Raw genomic sequence first — 10493 nt, 5'->3', positions numbered from 1 at the left:
ATGCGCGTAAAAGGAACGCGCGGATATCACAGGCTTGCGAGAGCGAGGGTGACGTGGCGTCGCGTCCTCTTCCCTCACGCAAAAACGCAGCAGTGGGTGTCCCCTTTTGCTCTCTCTCTCTGCTCCGTCGAGACCCAGGCCAGCAAGCGCGAGCCAGCGTGTTTCGCGAGCTCGTGACGGGGCGTCGTAGCCAATGGGAAGTTACGCGCCTTTTCGCTGGCATACATGCCTCCGGCTATTTCGCGTAATGGGCCATTCGACGCTTTGGCATCAAAAAAGAAGCAGATAAACAGCTACACAATGAGCAACAGTACAGTAATGACGCGCAATTGAGAGGCAGTGTACACAACGGAAGGAGACCATAAACTATGAGAAGGCAGGACAGGAGCGCAGAAAGAAAAAGAAGGCTCAAGAGAAAGGGCTAAAATCAGAACAGAAAGAAGACGACACGTTTGAAAAGATATCAAAATGGAGAAAATTAAAGGTGTAAAGAATGCATTCTGCGGAGATGCGAGTGTCTGCTGAAAGAGGAAGGAACGTGGAAGGGCCCATGTTGCCTGGTAGTCTTCTGCGGAACCTGCAGTGAAAGTGAAGCTAGTACATTCGTACATGTAATAGTTTCATGGAAGACCTTGCATAAAAAGAAGACCTCGGCACGTCTATGCTTGGTGCTAAGTGATGGAAATGTAGGAAAATTATTCAAGCTTGTTTGAAAAGTTGTTGGCGCGCAAGGTCCGAAACAATGTAAATTTATACTGATGAACTTTTCTTGCGATAGCAATTATATGAACACTCCAAGCACATATCTTCCGTCGCCGTGAGGTTCCGTACAAAGTCCAACGGCGATAAAATCGTCGCCGTGTGGCGTTTGCTGTATGTGCGAGTGAAAGCGTGCGAGCGTGAGCCGGTGATCGCACCTCAATCTCGCGAACGCAAGGGAGGAAAGCGAGGAGGAAGCGCGCCGTCTTCCGTCGCGCTCAAGCCTCCGGGGCGAATGTAAGGAGGAAGGGCGCGTTATACTCCGGGCTGCCGGGGCGGCCGCGCGCGCCTGCCCGGGCCGCTGTATCTTGAAATCGCCCTTGGACTTTATACAGAACGTCATGGCTACACCGACGGCGACGGCAGAAACGCGCCTGGAGTATCCATATAATTGCTATCGCATTAAAGGTAAGTGGAGCAACAATGCATTTTTACGGCGAGTTTGATGGCGCATAGCTCCAAACTGGTGCTATTCTGGAAATTTACCCCAAGCGGATACGCCTTGCACACTCAGCGGCTACAATTCGTAAATTGCAATATGTGCCATAAAGTAATTACTCATGAAGTTATTTTGTGATTTTCTTATTTAGTTTTTATATGCTTTTGATTTCTCGTGCAAGTAATGTCCATTAAGTCTTCTTTCTGGGCGAGTTGGTGCGTACTTGATTTGAAAATTGTAACAGCGCAAACACATGCAATCACAAAAGGACAAGGATGAAACACAAGCGCTGCTGTAAACTAAATTTTATTGACGGAAAAACACCTTATATAAGGCGAAAGGCAGACGTGAAGTGGAAGGGAGCCATAGAATCGCGAAATATGACGTTGCGCATCGATGAACGTACGTGCCGGCAATCAAAAGAAACAGAAACAGAAGATAAAAAATGAGAAAAAGACAAAAGATACTAACAGACAATCAATTCAATAAGCTGTCGCTTCTAAAAAAGTCAAGCTCTACAGCAAATAGCGACACTGATGGGGTGTTTACGCACTTGCTGCCGTGTTTCTTTATGTGGAATGCTTCCAAACTGGCGCGTCTCCCAGACGTTTGTGTCTCGTCCTTGTTCCTTTGTGGTTGCATGTGGTTGCGCTGTTATAATTTTCAAATCAAGTAATGTCCCCCTGTCTGAATAATCCAGCTTGAGGACTAGAAATATAGTAAGTGCCACAAGGCGGTCTTTCAAAATTCCGAGAGAAATAAAATGATCACCCCGTATATGCATAATGCACATCAGATAAAGGCATTAGGCAAACTCCTGAAATGGAGAAGAAAAAAGAAGCACCGACGATTGCAATACTACGTAACGCGAAATTCGAGTGCAGCTTAATAAGTGTTTTCATTTCGCGATATATTGGCTGGCGTGCACAATCTGCCTGATGCGGCACGTTGCAGACGCAGCGAAGTGCGGCGCGACTGCCTCGCTTGTCTGGAGATCGCGAGAGGCAGCGCGTGGTGACGCGCGGGCGCGATTGACAGCAGCCGCTGCAGACAGACCTCCGCTCATGCAGCGCTTTGTTTTCATGTATGGTATTGGTGGACGCGCTCGCCGCATGCCTCATTGATGGCTTCATCGAACAGACGATGCGCTCTACCCTGGCACTATATCGTAGCGATCGTCACCGCAGAACACGTCTTGCGCGGCACTACGCATTTCTTCTCACCCTTTCGCTATACCCTCCTCCCTCGCTTTCCGCCTTTCACTCGCTTTGCTATTGCTGTCTTTCATCCCCCGCTGCGCTCCGCGTTCGCTCTTTCATCCTTCACTGTGAATGTTCGCTAGGTTAGGCCGAGGGACGCCGACGCCGATGCTCAACGCAGGAACGGGTGCCTAAGAGCTGCGTTCTAAAACGTAAATAAACAAGACTCATACAGACTATAGATTAGATACAAAATATTAAAGTGTAGTTTCAGGTATAACTTAAGGGTTTACGAAAGGGTAAGAATGCAAAAGGGCTCGGCAATGGTGATACCACGGAGCTTAGAAAAAAACCAAAGGAACCGCTAAAAATGACAATAAGTCTGGAATATGGGTTATAAATTGTTGAGGGTCGGAATGATGCACAGTTGCTTTTGCAGAAAAAGGGTGAGCATAAACGGTATGGTGCGTCCGCATAAATTTTCGGTGTGTTCTTATGTGGACATCGGCTAGGAGATAAGTACGAAAAATCCCACTGTGTAGCAGTTTAAACTGAATCCGCCTTGAGCGCAGGATTGTAAGGGAAACTGAAATCACAGGGTCAAATGCAGACAATTCGGTCGCAGTGGAAAAGCGAGACCCGAATATCAACGAAGACTTTCGGTGTATCATCTCAAGGGTTTGGTTATTTGTTTTGCGAGCCTATGTTAGCAATGGACGGCAAACAGTTGTGTAGACGTTTCAAAAGGAGACAGGCCACTTCAAATTAATAGACAGACAACAAAGCGTTGCTAGACATCTTAGGCCTCGTTGGGAAACGGTGCTAACGTGGGGTGTAATGCAGAGTGCAGAATCAAAAATGAAGCGAAGGTCAACGACTTTAGTTACTCTAGGAAAAACGGTGTGTGCGAAACAGTAGGGAAATAGACGGTGCTGTGGTGGTAGGGCAAAGGACAGCACTTTTTTTGTTTATTAGCAGGTGGTTGTTTTGACAACAGTTGCTCAAAGCGACAAGGTCTGCTTGCAAGAAGTAAAACGGGTACAGGTGATTGCCCTGATTAAGTTGATGTCATTCAAAGGTCTAGCACTGTTAAAGAATAAACTGCGCGAGAAAAGCTAAGTCGCATGTTACAAAGGCGACAATATGAGGAATTTGGGAGCATGCGTTAAGATTTGCAGGAACGCAAGAAAACAACTAGAACAAATTAATCTAATTCAACAATCCGCTGGAATCCGAGCAGCACGTGAGACGTGAGAGCGCACAAAAATATTGAACATTGATAATGAAGGTGATCGATCATGGCACTGGCGTCCATTCTGTGCCATTCGCTAGTTTCTGTGCGTAAAGCTTGGCACATTGTGCACTGACACCAGACGGAGTGACAGTATCACTGTATCTAGAACCATGAGGATAATTATTTGCCAAGATGACCTGGCAATACATTAGGAAAAGTACGCTTGGTGTTAAAAAAAATGGGAAATAGGTAGTAAAACACACTGGCGTCCGCTAATAAGCTATGTAGGGAAGAAAGAGCTGGACAAAGGGTGCTCAAGATGCAGTCGTGTTTCTTTTTCATTCTGCAGGAAAAACCTTTTCGAGGTACCGCTTCGACAACTCGTATTGAATTTTTCCATTCAGGACATATTTTATCCGTCAACCTCACTCGGACGCTGTCATATAATGGATGCTTGCTCCGCCGCTGATGGATGTCTAATTGTTTCATGGCGATTTCGCAGCAAGATAGTTTAGCGCATGATCATATTTTCTATTTCTATTAGTATTTTCCAAATGTTTTCTTCGTTTTCTAGGCAGAAGTAAACGCCTTTCTTTAGTTGCACACAAATCTTGGTCAATCCGCCACAATGAGCATGCGCCATGAGCAGCAGGAAAACAAACAAACAAACAAACAAACAAACCAACAGACGGACGGACGGACGGACGGACAGACAGACAGACAGACAGACAGACAGACAGACAGACAGACAGACAGACAGACAGACAGACAGACAGACAGACAGACAGACAGACAGACAGACAGACAGACAGACAGACAGACAGACAGACTACGGTATCCTCTTGATGGAGCTTACCATGGTGAACAGAAATTTATTATACCATCTCCCCAGATAATTGCTTGCAGTTAGCAGTCACCAGTTCGTGTATAATAAATAAATAAATAAATAAATAAATAAATAAATAAATAAATAAATAAATAAATAAATAAATATGTTTTGCTTAGTGGCGCAAGGGCCAAGTATGGCCAAAGAGCGCCATGCCAATGTTGGTGAGTTCGCAGTGGAGCGATGGATTCTGATAAGTAGATGGGATGTGGCTGTAAAGGGGCCTCTATAAGAAGTCGTTCTAAAATACGTAAAGTCTGCATGTAATGAGATTATGGCATTGACTAATGGCTTGTGCTCTGAACATAGAAAATGCATTGCGAAAGAATGATACAGACAGACAGACAGACAAAGAACTTTAATGACAAGGTCCTGAGAAGCTTTGCCCTAGGGCAGAGCTGCGGGCCGCTCCCACGTGGGGACTGGTAGGCCGAGCCTAACCGCCGCATCGTGGGCTCTCTGGACAGCCCAAGTTTGACGTGCATATTCTGAGCTCCGGATGGCAGAGCTCCATTCTTGTTCTGTGATGCGATTGGGTCCCTGTAACGAGGGGCATGGCCAGAGCATGTGTGCGAGATTGCTAACAGCCCCACAGTCGGGGCAAGTAGAGCTGAAAGCCTCTGGAGTAATCGTGTGGAAAAGGGCCAGGTTTGGATAGCACATCGTCTGAAGCATGCGTAAAGTGGACGCCAGAGGTCTAGCCAGTTTGACGTGAGGGGGAGGATAAATCCTCCTACCGAGGTGATAGTGCGTAGTAATTTCGCTGAAAGTAGTGAGAATGTCCCGAAACTCGAGAACCCCGGAGTCTGAACTCGATCCTGCTCCCGCGCGGTGGGTTAGTGCGTGCGCTTGGGAGTGGGCGATGTCATTCAGATTGGGAAACGAGTCAAGCTGGGGGTCGAGGTGAGCCGGAAACCACGTGATGGTGTGCGGAGAGATTGTCTTGTTCTTGAGAATTTTGTGAGCCCCCTCAGCGATGGATCCTGAAGCGAAAGCCCTGACCGCCGATCTCGAATCAGTGAAGATTTGTGATCTGCTGTTGTCTAGGAGTGCTATAGCAACTGCGGCCTGCTCCGCTCTGGTTGCTGTTGAGCACTTCAGGGAAGCCGCATTCACTATCTGTCCGTTGTGATCAACGAGGGCAATGGCGAAGTTAGACGACTGTCCATATTGGGCTGCGTCGACAAAACATGCCGAGTAGGGATCGTCCTTGGTACGCTTGAGGAGGGCGAGGGCTCTTGACCTGCGTCTGCCTACGTTGTGTTGAGGATGAACATTACGGGGAAACGGTGCAACGCTTACGTTGTTCCTTTGATTTTCTGAAATTTCATGTTTCCGCTCTTCCATGAGGATAGGGTTGATCCCAAGAACTGCCAGTATCTTCTTTCCAGCCGGGGTACAGGATAGACGGGCCAGTTGGGCTGACTCCTGGGCCTCGATTATCTCGTCCAATGTGTTGTGCACTCCTAGTTGCATAAGGAGGTCCGTGCTCGCCCGTAACGGAATGCCTAGTACTTTTTTAATACTTTTTCTGATGAGCGTGTTTAATCGCTTCTTCTCGTAGTTATACCAGTTGTGCATGGCTGCCACAAACTATATGACTCATGAGGCAGGCGTGGAACAACCTGAGGAGGTTGTCTTCCTTTAAGCCTCCACGCCTATTCGAGACTCTGTTGATGAGTCTCATCACGTTCTCAGTCTTGGCTGTGAGCTTGTTGAGCGTCGTATTGTTACTGCCATTGGATTCGATGAACATGCCAAGGATCCGAATGGTGTCTACTCTGGGGATGGTACAGCCGCTTTTAGTGTGGAGTTTGATGTTTATTTCAGATAACGGTTTCCAGCCTCTAGGTTTGGGACCTCTCCTGACTGGCCTGTAGAGGAGGAGCTCAGACTTGCTCGGGGAGCATCTAAGCCCCGTATTTTCCAGGTACATCTCTGTTTCATCTACAGCCTCCTGTAAGCCTAATTCAACAGCTCCTTCGCTTCCTCCGGTGCACCAGATTGTGATGTCATCAGCGTAGAGCGTATGATTGATCTCTACTATGTTGGAGAGCCTTTGCGATAATTTCTTCATGGCGATGTCAAAAAGCAGTGGAGAGACTACCGCTCCTTGTGGCATGCCTCTGGGGCCCAAATTGAAACTGTCGGACCTGAGGTCACCGATTGTGAGCGTGGCCTTGCGATCTCGTAGGAACGAGCTTATGTACCTGTGGAAGGCGTCTTCCAAATTGAACTCTGAGATGGAGTTCAGAATGTGAGCATGGGATACATTGTCAAAGGCTTTCTCCAGGTCTAAGCCTAGGATGCCTCTGATACGGTATAGAAAATATGTCAGATGCAAAAATTGGCAAGAAGCATTACTGCCTAAACGAAGTCCTTGAAACACAAAGGCCTGGAGGCATGAGCTATACAAAACTGCTTTCACATCGCCATTCTCTGGAGAGGACTCGCTACGAATTAATTGGGGCAATAACATCTAGGACAACATCGTTCAAAAAGTCCAGGACTGCTTTAAAGTTAAAAAGCGGTTCTTCGCCAAAAAACAGAATGTAATTGAGAGACACATGATAGCGGTATGCTAGAGAAAAATGTTTCTTTCTCTCGGTTTCTGCTTCCCGACACTCCAGGAGTACGTGTAGGATGGTAAGCCTTTCGCCACATCTACCACAGCTTGGTGGTTGATCACCAGTCAGCAAAAAACTGTGGGTGCCATATGTGTGTCCTATTCCGAAACAACAGGATAGGACATCAGTTCGTGGTGCTTTCTTTGCGGAAGGCCACAAATCTAACTGTGGCTCATATGAAGCTTATTGTAAGTGCAGCTTATTTGTTTCAGCGTCCCACAAGCGTTGCCAGTGACTTTGCAGCTTCTTTCTTACAAAATTCTTAAAGATGCTTAAAGCTAGGCCATGTCAGCGCTGTCTGCACAGGCCAGACGGCATGCCTCCGCTGTGCCGGCAGCCATGACGTATTTTCATGCACAGTAACACAAACGAAGTGCTCGAATTGCGATGGACCCAACAAGGCCAATTCCAAGGATTGTCCTAAACAGAAAAAGGAGAAAAAAATACTGAACCAAATGAGCAAGACAAGTATGTCCCACAAGGAGGCGGCAGCGTCAGTGCAACGCCGGAGGAGACGAACGCGTCGTCGGCGTGGACAAGCTGTAGGTCCAGACGAGAGCTTCCTGGCTCCAATTCCGCAGGTCCAGCAGAAGGTAATTGAATCAGCATCGATAGATCTCTCCAAACCATTGCTTCAAGCGAGCCGCGCAAGCCCGGAACCAAATGTATGGCCACGCTTACCGCCGCGCACACGGGCCTCAGACTGTCAGCGCGAGCAATGACAGTGCACTTAGATATCACGATCGGACTCTGTCATCAAAGCCATGCTGCGACAAATAATTGCCGCCCTGCAGCTGCTACTGTCCGGTTTAAATACGCCAGTGGCGCTAACAGCGGCAAAAATTATGAACGCTAAGACAGTCTCTTCACTACGCTGCAGTAACTTGCACCTCTGCCGGCGAAGATGACTGTGCTGTGCTGTGAAGTGTACACGTACGCATTACACAGAATCATTATGCTGTGCAGCCCTCATCATATTCACCATACCACCACCTTCCTTCCTCTTCACATCCTGTCTTTGTTATTCCCCAAACCCCTTCACCAGCGTGGAGTAGCAGGCTAGAGGCATTTCACTCAGGCCGACCTCTCCCCCTTTCTGCCATTAAATATTATCTCTCTCTCCTTCTTAAAAAATGGTTTCAGATTTGTAGCAGGGATAGCTGCGGCAGGATTAATAGCTTGCGATCTAATTGATGTAGCCAATTGGTCTGCTAGCACATTACCTTCAATGCATCTATGGCCAGACGCCCAGCATGTAATCACATGCTGGTTAGAGATATATACTGACACGTGTACTTGTTCGTCTTTATCGGGTGACACGTTTCACCGCCTAACAAATGTTATCACACAGCGCAGGACGCGCCCGCATTTATGAGAAGTTTGTGGAATGTTATCGATGCTTCCATCCGCTGTCTGTGACCGAACCTTGTGTAATCTGATTGCATGTGTGCGCGACGCGAATAATGTAGAACTTTGTGGAAGGCACGCGGGTCCCAGCGATTAGTCTGGAACATTCGACGATTGACGTATAAAAGCCGACGCGCTTGACCCGTTGATCAGATTTTCGACGATCGCCGACCGCGTTCGCCGCTATCGTTGTGCTATAAGTGTAGCCTGTTCTTGTGGGCCCAGGTTCGCCCAATAAAAGTTAGTTTTGTCTTTCACAGTATTGCTACTGTGTTCAACGTCACCACCACGTGACAATACGCTCTACACAGAATGGAATAGAGCTCAGTAAGTACAGGATTTTTGTGCTTACAGAGTGACATCAACAATTTTACGATGCTTAGGAAGTCTGTAAATATAATTGCCCTTTAATGTTTTGATTTCCTTAAGTGCTTCACAGCGGACAATAGTGCATGAGCCCCAGCCGTAAAGATACTTGCTTCTGGGTGCAGTACACCCATTTCCTAGAATGATGGAACGACGGTTGCATAAGACACCGCGGCATGTGACTTAGAAGCGTTCATGTAAAGCTTTGTGCACAAGCACTTTTACTGGAGTTCTAGGAAATGCGTTTTAGTATGTCTCTGGCACGTGTTTAGTGACCTTTACAAACAATGTGTCCCACTCTGAGTTGCCACTGCCACGGCGGTGACTGTTTCGCTGGAGTCATAGGACAAGTGCAAGCACTGGAACGCCTATTTCCTCACTAAGGTTCCTCAGTAGTGAAGAGAACGGCTTTCTCGCTGCAGGTCGGTTATGGAAGAGTGCGGCAGCACTCTTCCACACCTTTCTGCCCATGCCCTCGCCGGTGCGGGTTCTTAGGTCTATCCCTCGATGCGCTGGTGCCTGACCGGCTTTTGGAGCCGATCGTGCACCAGCCGGCATCTCCATAAAATTCTTCAAGGGAGACCTTCTCTCCTCCATGCTTGGCGAAAACTTGGTCCGTAGGGCTTGGGTAGTGTTCGGCCTGGCAGGCAGGAGCACTCCTATAGGCTTGTCTCCAGGAGCGCGCTTCGTCTTAACACGGCGTCGGCGTGGCTCGGGCGAAAATTCTTCGTAAAGCAGCGAAAAATCGTTTCCCACTATGAAAAGCAGGCTCCGGGTAGCTTGCTGCATCCGATGGTTCAGAAAGCGCCAGGGTGAAATTCCAAAGACCCTGCGAAATCTCCTCAAGAAAACAGAGCCAACGTCCGCTCCCTTCGGCGACCGAAGTGATCGAAATGTGACACCAAGGCGAATCTGGTGCACCATGCCAGTTTGGCTTCGTTTGAGCTCGTGAGGCATACGGAATTCGATTTCTGGCACGCTTTCTGGGTTTCATCAATGCACTTGCCTGTGTCGTCATTCTCGATGGGCCCAGTGCTTCAACGTGTTAGGCAACGAATTAGGGCCTTATTCTCCGTGATAACGCAATGCGTACTTAAGAAGCATTATTTAAAGCAGTTCTACCCGCCGTGGTTGCTGAGTGGCTATGGTGTTCGGCTGCTGAGCACGAGGTCGCAGGATCGAATCCCGGCCACGGCGGCGGCATTTCGATGGGGACGAAATGCGAAAACACCCGTGTACTTAGATTTAGGTGCACGTTAACGAACCCCAGGTAGTCAAAATTTCCGGAGTCCTTCACTACAGCGTGCCTCATAATCAATAAGTGGTTTTGGCACGTAAAACCCCATAATTTGTTTAAGCAGTTCTCCCTTCAGCGTCTGCCTATTGATTCTCTATCATGCCACAGTGTGCACGTATCCATTGAAGGGTGATATTTTGTGCATTTCTATTTGTATGGTCGAGATTCTCTGTAATTTCTAGGGCTATTGGATAATGCAGGCCCCGTATGAGAGCGTAGTCAGTGGTTTGAAGGGCTGGCTTGGAAACGCGGAACATCGTCCATGTGCGAGGAGGCTTC

The sequence above is a fragment of the Dermacentor andersoni genome, chromosome 3 (genome assembly GCF_023375885.2).
Source record: "Dermacentor andersoni chromosome 3, qqDerAnde1_hic_scaffold, whole genome shotgun sequence".
Lineage (NCBI taxonomy): Eukaryota > Metazoa > Arthropoda > Arachnida > Ixodida > Ixodidae > Dermacentor > Dermacentor andersoni.
Note: the sequence above shows the minus strand (reverse complement) of the source record.